This window comes from Hydra vulgaris, chromosome 06 (assembly GCF_038396675.1).
Source record: "Hydra vulgaris chromosome 06, alternate assembly HydraT2T_AEP".
Taxonomy (NCBI): Eukaryota; Metazoa; Cnidaria; class Hydrozoa; order Anthoathecata; family Hydridae; genus Hydra; species Hydra vulgaris.
In genome coordinates this window covers 25,894,332-25,920,317 of record NC_088925.1, presented here as the reverse complement: position 1 = coordinate 25,920,317, position 25,986 = coordinate 25,894,332, and positions in this window count along the sequence as shown.

Below are 25,986 nucleotides of genomic sequence, written 5' to 3'. Positions count from 1 at the left end.
TAACCACTGGTCACATGATACAGATTTCAGCAAATCAGAAGCCATAATTCGAAAAGTAGTGACAGCGCACAAATCGGTTGGCCTCGCAAAACCGCACATGTCGTTAGGTTTTTTTTCGTCTCCTGTAAAGTTGGTAAAAATGACTTATGCGGTGTTATTAGCTGTGGGAAAATATGATAACTTTAAAATTCATTATTTTTTTTATAATTACGCATTATTTTTATTTATTATCAAATAAATGAAATATTTATAGATTAAAAAATATATGGTTTGCATCATTGTTTTTGTGTGTCTGTAAAGGTTGGTTAAGTTAGTGAAAACTGGTCGAAAAACGAATAAAACGTTTAGCATCTAGTTGTTGACTAAAAGTAGACAATCGATTTGAAATCTACATTTTAAGCCTCTAATTTTTATTAAACGTTGATTAAACGTTTACAATATTGACTTGCAAAAGTCAAAATTGTAAGTGTTTAATCAACTTATACTTTAAAAGGATTAGAGCGTTTATTTCAAAGCGTTTATTTCAAAGAAATTAATGTTTACGTTTATTAAACGTCAATTTAACGTTTTCAAATCTGTCTAATATGAGTCAATATTGTAAACGCCTAATAATTATTTAAAGAACCTATTAACTAAAAAGACTTAAGTGTACATTTCAAGTCTTTTATTATTAATAGTGCTTTTGCGTTGATTAAACGTTTTTCTAAATTTTAATCACTATTTAATAAACGTATTTATTAAAGGATATAACGTATGCTAAACTTTACATACAATTTTATAAATAAATTTTTATTGTTTTTGATTATTTATTGAATTGGTCAAATAACATTTTATTTGAAGTTTAAAAACAAATTATATTTTCAGTTTTAACCGAATAATATATAATTGTAAATCCTAACATCTAGAGAAATAACTGGCCGCTTCTCTATGCTATCTCTCTAACTCGGTTTCTTGTAACTTCCACTGTACTATTGTGTATTCTTCTTAAACTCACTTACTCTTTGTTAGTTGAAATGGAAAAGAAAGGAAAGACTGTATTTTCGTATACTTCTATTGATTTACTTATATTTATATTTATTATTTAACCAATATATATTACTTAAAGATAAGTTTTTAAGTATATTTGTATTGTAAATGTATATAGGGATACAACTTTTATATACGGAAACTATCCGGCAGCTGAGTTCCTGCAATCTTTCGTTGTTTAATGGGAAAAATTGGTTTATTTTCAACGGAAGTATCTGTTTATTTACGGAAAATTTCTGGGTAATAATGCTCTTTAATGAGCTAAACTCGCCTTCGCGGGCCTTGGTATGTGACCGCTATATGGCAATAAGTCGGATAAGGATAAACAACAATATAAAATAAATCGCATAGCTTGAATTGCTTTACCACTTAACGGAAAAAAACAAATACTGAAACTTTTTAGTCGTAAACTAGCGAAAGATTTTTTTCTAGTATATGTTCCTTAAATGACCAATTTTTCTGCATTTCTTTATTTCATTTGTCTAACTCGCTCACTTGCTTCTTTTACTTTGATATCTTCTCTTTTTTTTTCAAAAAACTCTTTTAAGATCTTTGTATGATTGCCAGAGTGCTCCAAAAGGAGAATGCTGCCGCACTGTTAAAAAAAACAGCGTGTTTTTTACGGAAAAATTTCTGGAGATGTGATGACCACACTACCTGTTATTTTACTGAAAAATCCATGGCATGTAAAGGGAAAATTCCGTTAATAAATGGATATTTCCGTGAAAATAAACGGGTTTTTCCCGTTAAACAAAGGAAAGGTTGCAGCAACCCAGCTGCCGGATAATTTCAATAAATAAAAAGTCATGATGCACTTTATATAACGTTTATATGAAAATTAAAAAAGTTATTTCTAGCAAGTATTATAAGTATAAAATCGATTGTATGTTTTTAAAAATACTATCTAAAGACATACTTTCTTTGATTTGCATAAAAAAAGTTAAATTTTCCGTGATTTACATTTCACTTTAACAGCAAATACACAAATAAATAATAAACTAGTAAAGTAATAAAACCTTCAAAAAAATTATTAACAATTTTGATAAAGTATATACAAGCACATAATAATAAAATTATATTACATATCCTTATATACATTTACAATATAGATATAGTAAAAAAAACTTATCTTTAAGTAATATATATTGGCAAATAAATATAAATAAAAGTAAATCAATACAAATACACAAAATTACAGTCTTTCTTCTCTTTTCCATTTCGAGTCAACTCTAAAATAAAAAAAAAATAAAAAAAATTAAGGAAAGATTTTAATATTTAACAAAGTCATAAATTACAAAAAACATCTATTATGTACAATAGTTAAATTAAAGTTGTTGCTCGATATCAGTGATTCAACTAAGGCCAAGCAACAAACAACTCTATATAATACAAAACTCTTTTGAGCATTAAATAAAAATCTGCAACAAATAAAAACTTAAATTGTAGTACGATGCAAATGGAGATTTTACAGTGCAATGTGACCAATCTCAGTTTATTTGTCATGGTAATGGTGATAATTTCTTGTTTATGCCATAGTTAGTGCCATACTCCTATACTTAAATGTGCCATTGCTCCTAAATTTGAAATAAGATTTTCTTATATTGTTAAATAAAGATCTTTATAATTTCTTTAAAATAAATTCAGATAATTAATTACTAATTTTACCAACAAAATAACTCAACAGTTTAACATCAAATCAAAACTTTTCTTTTATGTTCTATAATAAAAATTTAATTTATCAAGTTGTTATTTTTATTTAGCGTAAAACCATATCAAAAATCAAATTTAAAATTTAGTAATAAAGATAGATATTTACCCAGTAAACACACAAGCGTCTATTAAAAGTCAAAACAACGTTTCGACAAAACGTTCAGAATTGATCGATTATACGTTTAGAAGGAAATCCAGATTAACGTTTAGAACAAACGTCTATATTCAAACGTACTTTAGATATCTACTATAGGATTATACGTATATAAAGCGTTAAGATGTTGTCTAGTTTACGTTTAAATCTAGTCTAATTAACGTATATAAAGCGTTTAGATTTAGTCTAATTAAACGTATATTAAACTTTTAGATCTTTTCTGATAGTTTTTTTTTGATTTAGTTAACGTAATTTTGATTTATTTAAGTTTTAAAACTAATATGAATTAAAATTACGTTATAACTTTTTAACTTTATATAAGTAATAAGAACTATATAGGTCTTGAAATTTATGAACAAGATGTAGTTATAAAAGTAATGAAATTTATATACAAGATATATTTATAAAAGGTCGTATTTTTTGTACTTTTTACAACTATTATGATATGTTTATAAACTTTTATACTATACTACTTATACTGTACTTTTATTTTATTTTAATCCATTTATTTAATCATAAAACTTAAAAATTTACAATAATTTTTTACAAACTCACATAAATAAGGTTAAGTGTCACTTATATAGTTAAAAACTAGTCAATGAAGTGACACCTAAAAAAAAAGAAAAACAACAACAACAACAAAAACTATAAATAAAACATAGAAAGAATTTAAAATGAAGTAAAGAGGAAAAAAAAAAGAAAAAAGAAAAAACAAAGAAAATTAAAAATAAAAAAAAGAAAGAAAAAAAGGAAAATAAAGCATTAATTAATTAAAATATTATTAATAATTGCAATAATAATATAATAAGTATAATATAATAATGTGAATAAAAAAAATTACAAACAAGTAAATAATATCATATTGTATAAATAGTGTAAATAGTACTATAAATAGTAACTATATCATGATAAGTTTACTAAAATTAAAACTAATGAGAAAAACTATGGTAAAAATAATTATAGTAAAGTTTATAACAATGACAGAAATTATTAAAACAAATATAACAATTGCAAAAACTGGAACAATAACCATTAAACTATTATTACAATTGAATCACTCTCACTATTATTATAAATGTTATTAATAAGATTTATAAAACAAAAGAAAATTACTGATAATAGTAATATTAGTAGAGTTTAAAAAGACAGAATAAAAAAAAGTAATAATAGTTTTATAAATACAGTAATATTAAAAAAGCAATAATAATAAAAGATAAAATTAATATTCATTAAATATATACTCAAATAAAAGTTTCTTAATTTGGTTTCCATTGAGAAGAAGAATGTAATAAAAGGGTATTTAGTTAAAATCATTTTATTTATATATGTTACTATTTGGTTCCAGTGAGAAAGAGATTGATGTTTTATAGAGAGCTTTTCATATTTGATAGTGTTGGAAAAGGAAGCGTGCAAGTTAAATTTTTCAGTATTTTGAGTGTAATATTTGTGTGTGTCACTTGTTTTAATAAAAAAATTATTGAGCAAATTTGATAGTTTATTTTGAAGAAAATCAAACACAAAAAGACAATTATAAAGCTTTACAAGATCTTGAAATTTTAGAATTTCTGATTCAGAAAATCTATTTTCGATATTAGTCGTAAACGAGAGAATGTCATAATTCTTAAGGAAGTGCGTTGTAAACTGTTTATACGATGTAATAAACAGTTTACAACGTAAATTTTGTATTTCAAACCTTTTTGACCCCAATCAGTGTAACTATAACTTAGATGTAAGAAGAACAAGGAGTAGTAAATTGATATTACAACATGTTGGGGAACATAGTGTCGTATCAATGACAGCATACTATTGGCACGTGAGAGTTTTTTATTCAACTGATTTAGTTGATAGTTTTTATCAAGAAATAGCCCTAGGTATTTTATATACTTAAATGCGAAAAGTCTTTTACCACTAATTCTGATTTTCACATTATTACTACTAATCTTTTTTTTTGGTGGGTGAAAAATAATAAATTGAGCTTTATTAATATTTAGGGAAAGACGGTTACTATTTAACCAATTGCACAAATGATGGAGATATGCACTAACTTTTTTACAAAGCTACGCGAGTCATTTTTTTATGCATTGAAGATTAGTGTCATTAGCAAAATGATGAACAATCGGATTATTTATAGAGTGAGGCAGATCGTTAGTATATATTAAATACAGTACAGGTACTAGAACAAAACCCTGCGGGACACCATACTTAATAACTTTTTTTTGTGGATTGATTAATTGAGACAAACCGAGTGCGATTGTTAGTACAGGATGAAAACCAATCATTAGCGATAATTTTGAATAAATCAGGTAAAATCTTATGGTCAACTGTATCAAATGCTTTATGGAGATCAATAAAGACGCCACAAGCAAAAGAACCACTATCAATCTCACCACAAATCATTTCAGTAATGTTAATAAGTGCATGGGAAGTAGAGTGTTTTAAACAAAATCCAAACTGGCGGCGGTAGAGACACTTGGAATTATCAAGAAAGTGATAGATAAGTAAAAATCTCAGAGATTTAACTATATCGTTTACCATGGTGTTGTTTGAAGATATACAAGATAGATATGAGTTATCATTCAAACTTATATTCAAAAGAGTTCTAATACCCTTCTACGTAGCTCTCAAACTAATGCTATTGGTAGTAAAATAGTTAGAAAAGTATTTTTTCTTTGCCTCTTCGAATAAGTGTTACAAGCTAATTTGTATAGGTTTTGTAAGTTTTTTAAAGAATTAGTTTGACATGAATACTTTTTGTTTTAAGGAATTTCTTAAATATGTTGTTTCGTCTTTTTATCGAGGTTAAAACTGCCGAAGTAATCCAGGGTTTAAGGCTCCGAGTTAAGCCACGATTACTTAGTTTTTTTAGCGGTGCATGTTTGTCTAGAAGAGAGTTAAGGTTCCATGTCAATTTAGTACACGGACAATCCAGTACAGGATAATTCAGTATAGAGCAATTCAGTACGCGGGCAATTCAGTACACGGATAATTCAGTACGTGAGCAATTCAATACATAAACATTTCAGTACACGGACAATCCAGTACAGGATAATTCAGTACGCGGGCGATTCAGTACGCGGATAATTCAGTACGCGGACAATTCAGTACACGGGCAATTCAGTACATGCTTTTTTGTAACAATTTTGTCAATTGACAAAAAATTCAATGGAAATTTATCATTTTCATATTGGGATAATTGTTAAAACCCTTAAAATATGCAGGCCTGATAATGTGCAACCACCACCATAATTATCTAAGACACATCTAGCAAGAACAAAATGTTTACAGTTATTAGATGTCACCACATTTCCCTAAATTTTTTTTTGCTGACATTTTGAGTCTCTAGTAATCTGGTAACTGAGACATAACCTTTATGTCCTACCCATACATTCTGTTACACAGGCACTCCCACATTTTCTTTCAGGGAAAAATTAGTGTGAGAAAGAAAAGTAATTCCTCTCTGACACTCTTTTTTCCTGAAAAGGATGCCTTCCTTTACTGCATCCCAGGCAGAATTAGGCGTGACAAAAGAAAAGCAATTCCTCTCTCACCTGCCTGAAAAAAGGGTGTTTTCCTTTACTGCTGCTCAGGCAGTATTAAGCGTCAAAAAGAAATACGATTCCTCTGTCACACTCTTTTCTGCCTGAATAGAGGGATGTCTTCCTTTACTTCTGCTTAGGCAGAATTAAGCGTGGGAAAAGAAAACATCTCCTCTCCCACACTCTTTTCTGCCATAGCAGCAGGAAGAGGGTAAACTTTTTTTCTCCCACACTACACCCCTCCCAGTTTTACAGGGAAGTGATTTTTTTCTCACATACCTTTCTTCTATACCCTTCCTTTTAGTACACTGGGGAGATAATTTTAGTGAAACAGCCCACCTTCTACTATAAAAGGAGGACTAAAGTTTGAGTCAGTCTCATTCTTCTTAAACATTTTGACCTGTCAACTTTAATTAATGAAAGTCCAAAGTTTAGAATTTAAACAAAATTGGCATTTTCATTTTCAAAGTCAGAGAAGAACAAGGATGTTTTACAGCTTGATGTTCATAACTACCTGTTCCACAGGTCACCTACCACTGGTGACATTAAGATACGACGCTGTTGAAAGTACAAAATTTGTCGTTCAAGAATGTCAAAATCTAAAAATCGGATTGTAAAGCCTCCAACTGAGCGCACTCATCCTGGTGACCCAACACAGTCGAAGGCTAGAGCTGTCATAGCAAACCTGAGACAGGAAGCTTCAACATCCCAGGCATCTACAAGGAATATTGTGGGGCATTATCTTCAGGGGTAGACTAATAGTTTTTTTGCCAGACTACCGAAACGAACTGATGTTGAGAGAAATGTGAGTCGTATCAGACAATATGCAAAAATCATTTTTCCATCTCCAAAATCAATGAACTTCGATATTTCCCCGGAATTTAATGATATTTTTTTTGATTCTTGAAGGGCAGATCCACAACGAATTCTTGCTATTGGTATGACTTGCTTCACTTTGAAGAAGGTGACACATAGTTTGGGGATGGCAATTTTAAAGTGACTCCAGAAATGTTTTTTCAGCTCTTTTGTCTTCATGCCAAAGTTGGAAACTCATATCCCCCTTGCATATACTTTTTGCTGTCAAATAAAACTGGAGGAACCTATTACAGAATGATTGTAGCACCCAAAGGGCTTGTGTTAAATCTTAATTCACGCAAAATTCTTCTGCATTACGAGCAACCAGCTATCTCTAGCTTTTGAAATGAGTTTGCACCAGCAAATATTTCTGGTTGTGTTTATCCACTTTTCTAAATCAATTATACGAAAGGTAGGAGAACTTGGCTTAAAGAGGGAACTTGAGAAAAATGAGGACTTTAACATTTTAGTCAAATTACTAGCTTCCCTATCATATGTGCCACTTGCTAAGCTTAATGAAAGATTTAAAAAATTGACTCCAATGTTTCCAAACAATCCCCCGACAAATGACTTACTTTCTTACTTTAAAACTACCTATTTAAGCTCAACAGGCATTTCCTAATTTAAAATGAATTTAGATTGCGTTTAAATGACATTTAAATCTATCGGAACGTTTAGAAATCAATTCTAAACAAATTCTAAATAATTAGAAAGCCTTTATACGATTAATCAAGATCTTATTACTGTGCATCGGGCATTACAATATTTAATTGACGTTTAATTAATGTTTAACCTAAATGTTTAAGTTTACTTTAAATTAAGCAAATTCAATTTCATTAAAAAAAACAAAAGTTAGGAGAAATTTTTCTTGCTAGAAAACAAGTTAAATAAAAACTATTATTGTTTTTATAAATAAATGTGTTAAAAATGCCTTATGACTATATATAGTGGCTATAGCCACAAAACAACATATTTAGAAGACATTTACAATTACTATTTTTTTTGGCAATAAAAAAAATTTCTTTCAAATAAATGCGCTGATAACGTGGTGTTTTTAGACAACACATTTTAATTAAACAATATTTTATAAAATATTGTTTAATTAAAGTCTCTTTTTTAACGCAACATAATATGCGAAAAATGGGATTAGTATATATTCTAATGACATTTATAAATTTTTTTCACGCTTTCTCTAAGGTCATTTGAATAATTTTCAATTTCTTTGGTTTCCTTATTTCTGACTTCAATAAAAAGAAAATATTTTTAAATAAAATATCTACCTATAAGAACCCAGAAAAGAATAAACCTAAGGCATGTTTAATTTTTATACTTGTGAATTTTCTTTTCGATTATTATGTGTTTTGTTTATTATTTTAAAATTAATTTTCTAACCTAGGAATATTATAACATAACATTATAACGTCAAAAGTATAAAACAAAAATGAAAAACTAGTTCTAAAGTTTCCAGAAAAGATTTATTTTATAAGAGGACTTTTAAAGCTAAGGTCACCTTAGCTGAGCTATTTTTAAAGCTAAGGTGATCTTAGCTACACCTTTAAGTTGTAGCAATACTTTCATAATTGTTTTATTAAATTTTCAAAATAAAAACTTTATAACATTGAACCTAAGTTAATTTTTTTTGTTTTTATGAAAAATAGTTTGATGTTTACTTGTTAAATTCTTGTTGAAGGACTCTTTATTCCACTTTTTTGATTTTTTAAATAAGTTTTTACATGCATTTTCTTTGCACCTACCAAATTTCATCGAAAAATGTTATGTAGCAGATAGTTAAATCAGTTTAGCTCTTTTGAAAATTCTGAGAAAAGCAACCTTTGTTTAAATAATTGTGGTTGAGGGATCAAATGCTGCCACCCTAGTTGCAAAGAGCTCGTATGGTAAAGTATTAAATCTACTATAATTTATTAACAATTTGAATATTCAACAGTGTTTTTTTTGAAACAAACAAAATAATGTCACACATAATATAATCCATACAAAAATATATTTTCATTTCTCCATATAAAGGCTAGAGTAAAACACCCAGTATTCACCATTTGACCTAGTCTTTGCAACTTGATTTTTAAATGAATCTAGTGCCTTTAATTTAAAATTTAAGATTTTCAAACTTTTTTCAGTTACAGGGAAATGACTGATTAATATATGGCAAAAGTTTGATGATCCTAACTTTAAAACTAAAGACAACGGATTCATTTGAAGATCAAGTGGCGAAGACTAGGTTGCATGGCAAACACTGGGCGTTGTACCGTATATAAAAGTTCTAAAAAAAATTTTCAAAGCTTTCTGTGGGTTTTCATTTTAAAAATCATTCGTATAATGGACAAATATTTGAATTACGAGTTGTTCAATAACAAGCATATATTTTAAATGAAAAACATTTTTTTTTGTTTAAATATATAATTTAAATATTTTTATTTTATTCACAAGAATATATTTGAATATCAAGTATTTGAATACTTAAATTAAAGGCTCTTCTTTAGGCTCATTCAAATGACTTCACAAGCAGAGTATATGCAAAAGACTAGAAAATTTATTAAAGATGTTAATAGTTGCTTTGAATCGGAATCTCCTGCGTTATCAGACTTTAACTAATATGACCATGTTATCTGAAATATCAACTGAATTATACACCTTTTTAGGGCAAGTTTTTGCAATTTTGTTGATATATCAGATAATAGCAATGATTATTAGTTCAATAGCGATTCTGATGGACCCAACTTTGATACAGTGCCACCTTATAGTAGCTCAGATGATAAACATTGTTATATTGATGTAATTGAAAATGGATCTTTTTAATACAATTTAGCTCAATGGGTTGGTAATGCCAAACTGACACGATCATCATGTAATGGATTATGCCAGTTGCCTTAAAATAGTCGTTCTTTATTGCAAACTCCTTCGACTATACAAATTCAGGAAAGATGTGGTGGAAAATACATATAATTTGGCCTTACAAAAGGTTTACAGAGTGCAATAATTCTAGGCACTTGCAACGATGTACTCAATCTGAAAATAAACGTTGACGGTATACCGTTGTATAGTTCTTCCAAAAAACGATTTTGGCCAATTCTCTCTACTGTTAATCAAGGTTCACCTACAATTGTTGCCTTATATCAAGGAGATAGTAAGCCAAACTCTGTTAACGAATTTTTAAAAGATTTCATTGAAGAATTTAAGGTAATTAAGTATAATGGTTTCACTTATAACGGTACACATTACATAGTTATTTTGCACTCAGTTGTTTGTGATGCTCCAGCAAGAGCTTTTCTGAAAAATATTGAAAGTCATAACGGTCTGCATGCATGTGAACGTTGTCTTGCTGTGGGTATGTCTACTAACAAACGAACCATATTTGTTTCTACTGATTGCGTCAATGCTGAGAAGCGCACCAATGAAGGTTTTAAAAATCTTGAGTTCCTTGGAAGTCACCAACATGGAGCTTTACCTTTAAATGAAATAACAGGCCAATGTATCAACATTTTCCCACTTGACTATATGCATTTGATCTGCTTAGGTGTTGTACGTCGAGTTCTGCAAGCTTTGAGGAAAGGTAATAGAAAGGCAAAATTAAGCAGTAATAACAAATTGCAATTTTCTGAAAACCTTTTGGGCTTAAGAAAATGCATACCAAGTGAGTTTGTCAGACGCCCTAGGTCTTTATTAGTACTTGATAGATGGAAAGCCACAGATTTCCTGCAATCTTTTTATTTAAAGGACCTGTTGTTTTAAAAGAAATATTGAATTCTGAGCTATGCAAACATTTTCTAACATTATCAGTTGGGGTACCAATTCTACTCAAATCTTCAAAAGAGAGAAGAAATAACATGTTGATCTATGCCAAAGATTTGTTGAAACATTTTGTTAAGAATTCTCAGCAATTATATGGTAGTGATTTTGTCGTTTATAATGTTTATCACTTACTGCTCATTGGTGATGATGTGGAGCTCTTTGATTCACCACTCGATGATATCAGTGCATTTCGTTTTGAAAATTATCTCCGAAAACTAAAGAGATATGTGAGAGGTCCTTTAAATCCTGCTGTACAACTAGCAAAAAGAATTCTAGAATACGAAAATACTAATAAATTATCTGAAATTAAAAATGCAACAAAACAAAACCTTCAATTATCAACAGCATATAGAGATTCGTTTGTAAAACTACAAAATGGTCAATTTGCAGAGGTTTTTGAAGTTCAACATGATTTATGTCTATGTTATATATTTAACTTTGCTAATTTACATCCATTTTTTATGGAGCTCTGCCTATCTGACCCAATAGACATTAATTTTTAAGCCGTCATCATAAGCATAGTAAAATTAAAAAAGTGACATTTACAGAAATTGAGAGAAAGGCTATGAAGCTTCCATGTAATGATGGGTTTGTGTTGATGCCTTTTCTTCATTCAAAAGATTGTTAAGTCAGTCAAACTTAAAAATCATTTAACAAACAGGTCGGATCGTACTTTAGTTTTGAGATAAATTAGGGAAAATAAATACACATTCATAAACAAGACTAATATTTTAAAATTATTACACTAATTTATTACTTAATAATTAATTTATTAATGAAGATATTTCTTAGTATATAAGGCTTAGCAATAAGACTGATTTTTCTTTAATTTGCACTAGCTATGTATAACATTCTAAGGCTTCATATTTAGAGAAAGAATTATTGCTGTTCATTTTTTTAATATTTGTATTTGGGTTTCATTTTGTAAATTTATAAGAGTTATACTATATTATGAGTGAATTATCTTTCTTGAAAAATGTTAATATCATTTTTGTGTCATTTTCCTAATAGCTTTTACTTCGATAGCAAAACCGATATGAAATTGATAAAAGTAGTAAATTTTTATTTTTATATAAATGTTTATTTTTTGAAAAGTTTCCTGGCCACAAGTAAAAACCTCTCTTAATATATTGTTTAGTTGAGTCATGGGTTGCTCACCGAGCTGTTTGGTAATAAGAAAATTGCAAAGAAGGTGTTTTGCCTTCCACAACGGTGCGTTGGAAACTAGTTATGTAGCCATCATCTAAAATGAAAGCATTAAAGTTAATGAGAGATAGAGTTGAACCTGGTGAGAATTGGCGGTGTTTCAAACTTATACAAAGAAAAAATAAGTCAGGGATGATTTTTTTTTTTTAAGTTTCTGTGGAGCTTTTAAAAAGTTTTATGGAATTGTTTTTATTACAATTTATATTCATATGTTATATGTTTTATATAAGTTAAGCTAGTTAAGTTTTATATAACTTGTTAAAATAATTTATTTGGACATGTCCTATTACAATTTTAAATGCATAAATGTATAATCAGATGTTTTCGTTCTTCTTTTACAGATTCCTACGAAGATTGCAATTGTTACGATGTAACAACAGCAACTGAAGAAGAAGACATTGATATTCAGCGGATAATAACGAAGCACAAATGTAAAGACTATACTACATTTTTCTGCATTCCATTTTTTGTTTAAATTAAAATGACATTACCGGTTTACCTGTTTATTTTTATTACAACTATAGTATAGCTAATTTCATTTTTCAGGTGATGAAGAAGATGATATTAATGTTAATGCAAAAAGTAACAACTTAGATTTTGGTGACAATTAGCAATTTGTAATAAGAAAAAACGAAGTTATGATTATGATTAGGATTTGGAACCTGACTTAAATTCATTGTTTTGTTATAAAAGTTATAATTAGAAAATTAATCTGGGTTTGGAACAAGAGTTACCCGTAGCTGATATTTTTATAAGGAATCAATATAAGGCAGTGAAATTTAGACCTCAGCTCTAAAGCCGTGGTAGTAATAATGGCAATTACAAAAAATAACTATAATAGTAATGTATATATTTGTGTTTTTAAGTAAAATAATTATTTATAATAGTTTTTCATATCTAATGTAGTTGCAATTTATTTACAATATAGTAAAACTGTCTGCATTTCCACCTCCACCTGCAAAATGGAGCAAAACATTGCAACCAAGTAATTTATTGTGCAGATAAAGTAATGATGTGTCGCAAGATTTTGAAGTTAATCAGTTGTGTCAGTCTTTATATCTTTGAATAATGTTAATAATTATAACAAATATATAACATATATACAATTTTTCACAGATGCAGTTTGGTTTCTGAAAAGGTTTTGTAAAATATAATACTTTTAAATAACTACTGTAACTGTATTTTTAATTACTTTGCAGCCAAACCATCAATTCTCCTATTGCGTCAAGAAATTTGAATTCTATGATTCCTATAATCAAATCGAAACTACACCAAACGTAATAAAATGGAACAATCGAGTAGGATCTCTAAATTTCCTCATACTTTTAATTTGCATAACTTTCACCTTTAAATGAAATGTTGTGACCTATGAACGTATTTAGTATTTTAATTCCTACGCAAAAAATTCAAGTGATATAAGTTTTTTTAAATCAAATTTTTTACGAATTTTTAGTAAAATTTTTGTTAAAAATGACTTTGCATGATGATGTAATTATTTAACTGCTTACATAGTAGGTAAAGCATCAGTACTTTTGCAATCTATTTGTCTGTTATCTAGAAAATTTAATTCCAGGATTCCATTATTGAGGCAGAAAGCGCCTTTTTCAAAAGACAATGTTGTGGATCAACCAAGTAATACTTATTTTTTTAGCTTGAATTGGTGTTTGTATGCATGTATATATTTTATATATATTATTCGTTTTATTTAAAAATGTACTTTTATTTAAAATACTTCTTTGCATACTTAATATAATGTAATGGTTTTTTATATTGCAGTCAAACCATCTGTATTTCCACAACCACCCCTAAATTTAAACAGAAACTTTCAAACAAGCAGCAGTTGTATGGCATCTCCACTCCAAATCAATGAAATGGATCAAGCAAGTAAGTTATCAAACTTTAAAAGTTTTTCAAATGTATTGTCTCATGCTTGATGTGGCTAATGCAGTTGGTTAAGCTATAATCTTTCTTTTACCAGTATCTTTGAATCTTATAACTGTGAATTATGGACTTAAATATTGCATAAAATTTTTAAGCATACATTTTACAACATACATTTTAAAATACGTTTAAAAAAAAACTTAAGATTTAAAAAGAAAAATTAAGTCAATGTATCAAAATTTTAATAGTTTTTTAAAAAAATGTTTCTTATATGAATAATGTAATATACTTTACAAAGTTCCGGAGAAAAGTTCTATCAGCAATCAAATTTGGCAAACGAAATTAAAGATTTGAGCAGTTGAAATAGCAGTTGAAATGATGGGTATACCATATTCAGAGCACATAGAAAGGTCATCTGGAAGTTATTTCTGGACCTATTCAAACCTTGAATGGGTATAGAAATTTAGAGGAGCAGTGTGGGATATTTGCAAATAAAACGACTTTAGTAAATAGCTCATATTTTCTATTTCAAGTTTAATATTCTGTCTTTTAAAATTTGACTATGATTTAAAATTTTTATTCAAAACTGCTTATTTTGATGTCTAAAATAGGTTTCGATTTTACTGAACAAGCATAATTTATATTTTGATTGTAAACTTGAATTCCGTATCTATTAAAAAGTGCGTTTATTAATAATTTATTTGTAGTTTTAACTTCTTTCATGAACTGGAGGAACATCTACTAAAGATACTTCAAAATATCTCTTGAAACGACTTTTTTCTAATTTTGTTATGTCGCATTTAAGTATGGATGAAAAAGGCACACTTAAAAAGATTCCATTTAGAGACACTGCTTTATGTCAACTTGTTGTTGTAAAGTATTAAATTTTTTGATTAACTAAAATCAAGTTCAGGTTATAATTCTATTCTTTAATGTACTTCAAATCTTAAACACCATTAAAACTATGAAATTAGTTTTTGAAGGGTATGATATAAATCTATGATACGATAAATAGGCTTTTCAAAGAGCATATCGCCATCTGATTAAATTATTTTAATATTTCTAAAAAGATAAGTAGAATATAAAAGCACTGAAGCAATTTAAACGATTTTATTAATATATTGGTGCTCTATTCACGGCTCCTCTTGTACCACTGTTGATTTTTTGTATTTGATTTTTGCATCCACTTGCTAAAATCTTCGGACACTTAATCCAACGTTTAGTGTAAACGTTAATACTGATTTAATTGTTTTTAGAAGGTGTAATGAAACGTGATTGTTCGTCCACAGTATTTAAAATACATTCATTCCTTGGTTTGCATCTTAGAATGGCTCCCTTCCGTATAGGTGGAACTGGAAAAAGCCATTTAAATGCTCATTTTTCAAATTCTTAAGATGGAGAAGCTGATTTATCAATTTAACCAAATTCGATGACGAGGATCATTATAAAGACAATCTTGATCTTGATGGCAATAATGATTAATAAATTGCCATGAGTTTATATGTAATTAGGTTAAACTTAAAAATAAATAAACAAAAATTTTTTGACGTTAAATTCCGTTGAACGTATTTAGACAACGCTTAACTTTTTTTGACGTCGAAGTTAAGAAAAGTTAAACGTTCCCTAAAATTAGACAACGATCGTTTTAGATTACTTTTAAGTACTTAGTACGATTGTTTTATTGCGTTGTTTTTATTACAATTTATATCTACAGTGTTTTATATAAGTTAAGATAGTTATGTTTTATATAACTTGTTAAAATAATTTATTTGAACATGTCCTATTACAACTTTAAATGCATAAATGTATAATCAGATGTCTTCTCATTACTTTTCAATATTTAGTATGAGTTTTAAGCTTATACTAAATACTGAAAAGTAATATAAAACGATAGTTTCATTTATTACATTCGTACGGCGTTTAAAACAAACATTTAGATGGAGTTTTAATTGCGTTTAAAACAAACGTTTAGGCAGGGTTTAAACGGAACATTCGAATAACTTACGTTCTAAATCAAAACGAAATTAAATTTAAACATTTCAGGAAAACTCTATTTAAACGTTGATTAAATGTTAAATGTCCGCAGGGATGGGTCCAAGGTAGGTGGGGTGTTCCGAAGTTACAGATTCCCATCTGCAATTTGGAGTCGTTATGCTGATGCATTTCTCAGTAAACTAAAAAAGACTAAATGCTGCAAAGGATTTTATAATGCACTGCAGGCACTACTTATGTGTTCACACCCAACCATCTGGAGACTTTTCAATGGACTCATCAGGGACATGGAAAATCATCGTTTAACTGTTCAGAATGCAGAAGTGCTAAATCTGAAGAACCTTAGAAACAAGTATGTGCAGTTGACAGAGAGACTGGCAGCCAAAGTTGCTGGTTATCAAAATAATGTTACAAGCTTTGCTAACTGAGAGCAATCAGCAATATTCAAGTCAGATAGATTTGAAAGCAATAAAAAAAAATAGCTTATTATTATAAATTTCATTAGAAAACATTTCAGAAAAGTAACTAGTTTATGTATAAGTATGTAAAATAGTTATGTTTAAAGAGAAGATTTAGTAAATTGTAGCTTCAGAAGGTTTATATTAAATTATGTGTTTCATTTAAGCAAAAGAAAATTAAATATTAATGAAGGGGATACATTTAAATGGTATCTCTACAGTAGGTCATATAGGTTTGGTTCTCTTTTGCACCAACTCTGCTCGCTGTTCTTGAAGTTAGTTGTATATATCTTTATAATAAAATTGTAAAAGAGAATTGTCTTTAAAAAGTAGTAAAAATTAGTAATAATTTTTTATAATAAGAATATTGCTAATTTGCTATCCTTTGTGCCTGATGTATTTTGAAAAACTATAAAAAAGTTAAAAAGAGTAATAAGACAGTAAGAGGTAAAGAGGAAATTTTTTTTAGCTATATATAAATTATAGTACTTATTATTCATGTACTGAATTTCCCTGTTCTGAATTGCCCTGTACTGAATTGTCCTGTACAGAACTTCCCGTGTACTGAATTTCCCATGTACTGATTTACCCGTATACTGAATTACCCGTGTACTGAACTGACCGTGTACTGAATTGCCCGTGTACTGAATTGCCCGTGCACTGAATTGCCCTGTACTGAATTGCCCTGTACTGAATTGCCCTGTACTGAATTGAACTGTCACCCAAGTTAAAGGTAGTGAAGAAATCTTTATATGATTTTTCTGTACTACTATTGGAAACTTTGACTACTTTATCCCAGTTGATTTCCAAGAAATCATTCGTGAATTCTTCACTATTTATCTTTTTGAAGTATCGAAGAATAATATTGCTTTTTCGAGAATTAATAATTCTCTTTTTAATAGATGAATAAATTAGAAACTGTGGCAAAAGATCCTCTAATAGTTAGATTGCCGAAAAAATATCTTTAGAGGTTGAATTAGAAAATATATTATCAATTAAATTACTTGAGTGATTGGTAATTCTTGTCGGTAAAGATATAAAAAAAAGTAAGTTGTTTGAAGCAATGCTGTTCAAATACTTTGAGATTGAATTATCTGAGTTTGCTTTTATAAGAACTATATTAAAGTCACCCATTTTTTTTCAAGTAGAATAGCTAGGTATGAAACAATAAATTCATTAATATCCATATTAGGATGGCGATAAAAACAGCCTACTATGATATTAGACTTTTTAGGGAAAATGATTTAAACAAATATAGACTCTAAGAATTGGGGTTTGTACATAAGTAAATCATTTCTAGATTTATAAACTAGTTTATAAGAAATATAAGGTAGAGCACCTCCAAATGAAGTTCTTGTGTGAGTGTGTTCATAAATATATAAACTAAGATTAATTAGTGATGTTGAGAGTAAATAAGATTTCAGCTTTATTTCTGTAATTCCAATTATACTAAATTCATAATTTATTAGAGATAAAAGTGAGGTTAATTCGTCAAAATATTTAATTAATAAAACGATATTTAAATGAAATAAAGAAAAAATAATAATATTGATGTTTGAAGAGTTAAATTTTTCAAAACCAATGTATTTGCAATTGATTAGATTCTTGACTATGTTCGTATCATCATCGTCGTTGTTATTTAGCTGATAAGTAAAGTAATTATTAAATTGATTATAAGTATCAGATTCTTGGGAGCAGTGAAAGAGGAAAAGGTCATCGGCAGCTGTAATATATTGTCAATTGAAGTTTAAAGACGTAGTTCATTATCCGATATAGAACTAAAAGGAAAAATACTGTTGCAACATGTACAACAGAGCCAGTAGTTCATGGAAGAGTTTTTTAACAAACTAAAATCATTGTTATTTAAAGAACTACATTTATTGTGAATTGAACTTAGACAGTAGTTGCATTGAATTGAATGATGATTAGCACGATTAGTTTTATTATAAACTTTGCAGAGTTTAGACATGATAAGTAGAAATTTATTTAAAAATAAAGATATTGATATTAATAAAATTATTACAACAGAAACAATATAACAATAGTAGTAACTATACGATATTATAACAATGATGAAATTAATGATAAAAATACTAACAATGTAACAATAACAACGAATAACACAACAACAATAATAATAATAATAATAACAATCACAAAAATAGCAATAATAATAAAAATAGTGACAGTAATAACAAAATTAGTATTAGTAATGTATAATAAAAATATAAATACTATAAATATGGCTAACGCCTAATAATAAAATAAACAATTATATAGCTAATAATAATGTAACTAATAATATGATAAAATAGATATGTAAAAAAGAAAATTAATTGAATGAGCTAAAAAAATTAAGAAAGAAAACAAACAAAAAAATCAGTAAAATAAAATAATAAAAAGAAAGTTAATACAACTTCAGATATATCCGTAAACTCTTAAACTTTTTTAACTCTTCTTCTTTTTACTTGACTCGCTGACGGATTGCAAATATAAATTATAAAGTATATATTATAAAACTATATATAAAGTTATAAACTTATACAAAACGTTTGCATATTGAGGGGATTTAAAGAAAAAATGTTTGTGCACAATAATTGTTTATGTTTTGATAATTAAAAAAAATAATACTTATTTATGTAAATATTTGAATTTTTGATCACACTCCGTAAGGTGGAATAGTTTTTCATCAGTTGTAAAGATTTTTTTCCAGCTTTTCTTTATAAATCCTTAAAGTTTTTTTGATCTTGTAAACCTTCTCTCGATTGCTTAAGGTGATATTGCATGTACCCGTCTTTTTAAAAATTTTTTTAAATTAGATATTTTATAAATATAATGTTTATTTGGCTTTCTTGATACCTTAAACTTTCTTTTTGTCTTTTTATTAATAAGTTTTTCATCTGAAAAATTTCCCGTTAATTTAGCTTTAATGGTTGATGTTAACGTTCAGCTTTTTGCCATTTAAGTAATCTCTTATTTTAATTCTCGGCACGTTATTTTTAACTCTATTAATAGTGGTTATTGAAACTTTGATTGATTCCTTGTCTAATTTTTTCTTAATCATTCTATTAGAGTTAGCACCAACAATAAAATATGTCATTTAACACTTTTTTGATTTTTTTTTTGTCAAAATGCCATGTTTACTTAGTGCATTATTTCTTCTACAATTTTGAATTATAATTATTGAAGTATTTTCAAATCAGAAATGTTAATTGTTAAGTCATTTAACAATACTTATTTTTTTGTTTTTATATAAAACAATATGAGACAATATCTATAAAAAAAATGTACATAGAGTCTGTGCGATATATATTAAACATGCTTAATTAAAAATTGGTATTTAACTACGTAGAGAAACTACTACTTATAGTATTCATTTATACAGAATAAAATAAAGGAGAACTATATAATTTAAATTTTAGATTTTTTTGCTTTTTTTAGCTAAAAAAAGTCACAAATATGCTAGAGTTTGTTATATTTAAAAAACACTAAAAGTAGAAAAATACTAAAAACTGATCTAAGTTAAATGTTATAAATATAAACAGGAATAATAAACAATAGTCGAGGAAAGTTAGATTCATTAATTGTTGCGCTACTAAATTGTTTTTTGTGTCGAGTGTAAATATGATGTATAAAAAGTACCAGTGATGGAGAAAAATTATTCACTTTATAAGTAGTTCCCATGTGGTCTGTATTATTAGGGTGATAAACACACATTATGGATATATGTGTGTCATAGGCGTCTTGATTATGGTATGGATTCCCATGATATGAAACACTATGAACACAAGAAGACCTCCAGCTTTCATCCAAGACTGGTGTCCCATAAGAAGTTCCAATCTGGGTCTATATCAGAGTATCCCATCAGGACAACTGCCACAGACTTTTGCATTGCAACTGAAACCAGAGGATACTCAGTGGGGTTCAATACAACTTGCATGCAATTGTAAGTAACTTCTTGACATGAGTGTCAGTAAGTGCAGTGGTTTGTCGCAGTATAATGAGGGTGATAAGTGAGAGTTGCGAACTTTTTTAAGTTCTCATAGCTGTGTATCTAACGTAAATAGTCAATATAGTTTCTGTGTGTGTGCATGCTGTAGTTGCATGTCTTATTACTATGAGTTATTAAAACAAAATTTGTTGAAAATCATTTAAACTGGTATAACGTAAGCTGGAAATAAATACTAACATGTATCTTAAAAATGATAAACTATTACAACTAGAAAATCTAGAAAATTAAAATAGATTTACGCCAATATAGCAACAATAACTTGTATATATATTTTATTACTAATAATCTAAAATCATATGGAATTTTGTAATAAAGCAGGTAAATGCATGTGGTACAAAAGTGTGTTTTGTATCCTGTTTTAATGACAAGGTTTACTGTGCATATCTCTCGTGACTGTAATGTAACGAAGAGTATCTGAAGTGGAGTAGAATTATTCGTTTTATAGAACAGTCAGCAGGTAGCCTTTAATGAGTTAAAAAGACTGTGTGTATAGTGTTGTCTGTTTTGTGCTTAATTATATTTACAGTGACCTGTGTCTTTAGTGTGAGTTTTTAACACCAAAATATCATTAGGTTATTTTAATTAAGTAATGCAATATCTAGCAAATGTGAAATTTGTGTTTTTAAGAGAACTCATTAATAGCGATTCCTAATGTTTTAACAGTGTGAAAACAATACTTTAATGATAACATGTATTTTTATTTAAAAACTAAGATTTATTACTTATCTTTTATAAAGAGATGTGTATGGATGTATGCAACAGAGCTGGAGAAAAATAATTTGTTTTTTAAGTAGTTTTCAGATGGTAAGTATAAAAAAGGGGTTAGAGCAACTTGTATAGAATAATAAAAGTTATAAAATATTCATGGTGACAGTGGAAGTCATTAACTATAATGGTCATGGTCTTACTGAAGAATAGAAGTGATAATATTTGTAAGACCAAACGCTAAGTAAGACCAAACGCTAAGCTGTTAGCGTTTGGTCTTACTGAAGAATAGAAGTGATAATATTTGGTGTAGAATGATTCGTTTTATAAATAGTTTGTAAGTGGCTTGCGTTATAGGTATGATAAATATACATAATAAGAAGATGCAGTGACTATTGAAAGAATATTAGATATAACACCTTTAGTGAACTTGACAGCAGCCATATATTTAATATTATCGATAACTTTGGTAGTACTGAGCATATTATGTTTAACCTAATATGTACAAACATATTATGAAGTACTGGACAAACTATGTATGGCTTTATTAGTACTGGATAGTAGTTATGTTCACTGGTCAATAGATGTCTGGGCAAAACAATTTGTAGAATATAGAGCAGATTAGTTTAAAGCTTTTGTAACCCATCTTTATATATATTTATATATATATATATATGTATATATATATGTATATATATATATATATATATATATATATATATATATATATATATATATATATATATATATATATATATATATATATATTTATATATAAACATACACATATGCTTACATATACATACAAATAGGTATGTATATATCTAGAAGTATCTTAATATGAATACGCTAATTTAATAGTAGTGTAAGTAAACTTTTCTAAAAGCGTTTCTTTACTCCACGCGGTCTTCCAAGCAAGATCTACAACGCGATTAGAGTTGATACATTTTTAGTTTCAAGTGGAATTGATGTTGTTCATTGTTTAATTTTACAATAAAAATTTAAATAAATGTTTGTTTGTTGTTGGTTATTCGTATTTTTCTAATTTTTATAGCCTGTTTCCTTTTCTTTAAATAAATTAAGACTTATTTGTGGACATGTATGTGTATTTACAAAAATTTGCATATATATTAGTATATTTTATATTTCTCTGTATCGATATGTATATTTTCTTTTATATAAATTAAAAATAAAGTATAGAACATAGTAAAATAGAAAATAGAAAAAAGTTGAAGAAAGTAAAAAAATTATTTTAGAAGTTGTCAAGAGAATATTGTGTTATGCTTCTTCTTAAGGTATCTAAATATATATTTAGATTTTGAAATTTGTTCTTAAATCGTTTCATCTTTTTTATTACTTTAAATAAAAATATACTAACTGAAATTGCCAAAAATATATGACATTAATAAATCCTAGTTGTTAGAGGTTTTTATTTTGAATAATAATTGTAAAAATTGTTTTAATTTTTGCTTATTAATTTTTGACCTCAATGGTAAACCAGTGGTTAAGCTAATGAGTTAAATTTAATGCTAGTTTAAAAGCTAATGAGTTAAACTGTTGAGGTTTATATATCATATATATTCTAAATTAATTGCATTTGGTTCTTTTTTTTAAAATCATTACTTAACATAAGGTATTTCAATTTTTTTTTTGTTGTTTTTTTTTTTATTAAATAGTTAAATAAAATTGTCTCATAGATGAGAAACCAAGTAATATTCAACATAGTGTTTTTTTTTTATTACCAAATATTATCTTTTTTATTAGGATTGCAGGTTTTTGTTGATTTTTACTTGAACATTGTTATTTATCTTTAGATATGTCTACCACTTTGTAGATATGTTTACCACTATAGACTATTAATATTTTTATATTTTTATATAACTTCTTCTCTTTTTTTTTTTGCATGGTCAATATTAGGCTTAAATAAGTTATTAGAAGAAATACCATCAACTTAAAAAAAATTGACAATTTATTGAAATGATTAGAACTAGGCAAGCTGAAATTTATTGTAATCAAAATATAAGAAATGCTGCTTGGTAGAAAGAACTCAATTTACGCCTAAATTAGTACATCATGGTAAGACGAGTTAAAAGTAACTACCGCATAAATAAAAGAGATATCCTAGATGAGATAAATCATCTTCAAAATGTACGAAATGCTGCTACACAATCAGAATATATTGTATAGCAAGAAGCGATACTATTCTAGATTATAATTATTTAGGAGAAATGAGCTAGATCTGTAAGCATTGCTGTGCCTAAAATTTAAAAAAGGTAGTTTGGCTTCCATTTTCACTATTTCTGCAAGATTTACAGGAAGTTATATCATAATTGCAATATCGATTTTTTTAAATATATTAGAATTTAATATGCCTGTACTAATTTTGCTTTATTTACTGATAATGTGGATTAACCTATAAATACTAGGCCGCCATGTTTTAAAATATGTGGTCAAGTTTTTCATTGTGTGGGTAATCTTAGGCCAGATCAAGATATTCCCCTAACATTATCAGCTGTATATCTCTGACCCACTAGCAACAGTAAAATTTAGAAAGCAATAACATTGCAATCAACTTTGCTTACATAATTTAATGTTTCATTTACAAACTATAGTTAGTGAAGTTGCTGTTGTATTCGTAGGATCTAAGTTAGCTGACATTCTCAATAAAACTTCTAAATGAGCTTTTGGGTAAATAACTTCTCTGGAAGCAGGCGCAGCACTGCTTCCAGGGAAGTTATTTACCCAAAAGGTCATTTAAAAGTGTTATTGAGAATGTCAGCTAACTTAGATCCTACGGTTTATTCACTTTTTTTCCCAAGAGATGGCATTATTGGTGCACAATCCTGAACATGCAACATTGGTTAGATATCGTGTATCTCAGTTTTACAATAAATTTTAAGTTAAAATGGTCTTTGACTAGAAAAGATTGCAGTTTCAATAATTTTTTTATGTTAATTTATTATTCAATTGTAACAATAGTAATATTATTGGTAATATGTTTAATAATAATAGTGAAATTGAAATGGATAATATTAGGCTCAAAGTTATTAGTATAAATGGTAACAGGTGACATAAAAATAGTTGTTGTCAAATAAAATATAGATTGATCTAGGTAGGATAAAATTATTCGTTGTTAAAATGTAAAAAATGCTGTTCAGGGAGCAGATAACTTACCTTCGAGAATTCAGTGTCAAGCAGTGTTAATATCTGTTTATTCGATTTTACTTTAGACACTTGAGAACAAAGCAAAGTATGCATTTTTCTAATTATAGTTATATTATTTATATTTATATAGTAATATATTGAGTGATTTATAGTATATATATTTAAAGTAATATTTAGATTAATGACAGTTTATAAAAACAATTTATAAACAAACACTTAATAACTTAAACGATTTTAAAATTTTTATAATTTCTAACATCGTTTTTCTTTTCTTTTTTTTAGTTGCTTTTGTCATCATATGATTAGTTTGCCTAATGTTGAAACATGGTTTTAATTTTGTAAATTTAATATGATGTTAATTTTATTCTATTAATCATTAGTTAACAGTCAGAGAGAAGCCGGAACTTAATTAAGAAATGCTGGGAATTTATCTTTTAATCAAGGTAAAAATAATTTTGTTTACTGGTAGCATAATAAAACAGTTACTATTATCTATTGTGTGTTTTTTTACTTTTTTTAACATTCTGCTTTGAAAATACTTTCTTTCTCTACCTCTTTCTCTTAGATGAAATGGAGAATTAATAAAACTTATACTATATTTCTTAATACCACAATTGATAATGACCATTTATAAGAAATATCTTACAAGTTGGTTGCTATTTTCTGATATAATTGTTCAAATTAATAACTATAATTGTCCCTCGATTATTCAAATATTGTAACAAAATTAATTTTTTAAGGTCAAGTGTTTTAGTTAATAAAATATCTTACCAAGTTGTGGTGTTATTATGTTGTATTGTCTATCCTTTTTAAAATATTTTCTTTTTTAATTATTCTGGAGACACATAGTAATGCGTTTTGTGTTGACAGAACTAGGCTGTTAAAGCTATTTTTTTGTTTTTTATATTTTCTGGAATATTATTATCCTAATTCTACTAACAATAAAACGCAAATAATACATTTTGTAATTGAAAATTGTAATTTTTTTTTCTTTTTTAGGTATTTGTAGGCTTTACTTGACTTTCCTTTACTGGTACCTACTGTGTTGTGACAGATTTTAAAAAGAACTTAACTGATGTTAATTTAGTTTTTATGTCGTTAACTATAAGCAATGACATTGCTGATAGGGAGTCAAACTTAAAATGTTATTTATAGATAATATGAGTTAAATTTTTAAGATAATATATTAAGTTATTAATGTGTTTTTATTGTTATATATGATTTAATTACTAATAACCCGTATAACGGATTGCTTACTGCTAGTACACATAAATACACATACACATACTGATAAACATACTTACTTATGTACTCATACAAACACATATGAGTATAAATGTACTTACACAAGAGCATTCATAAATATATACCCTCATGGGCACATATATATATATACATATATATATATATATATATAATATATTTTAGATAAAATAATAAGACTGAAATAAATTATTATGCGTCGTGAATACCAACGCA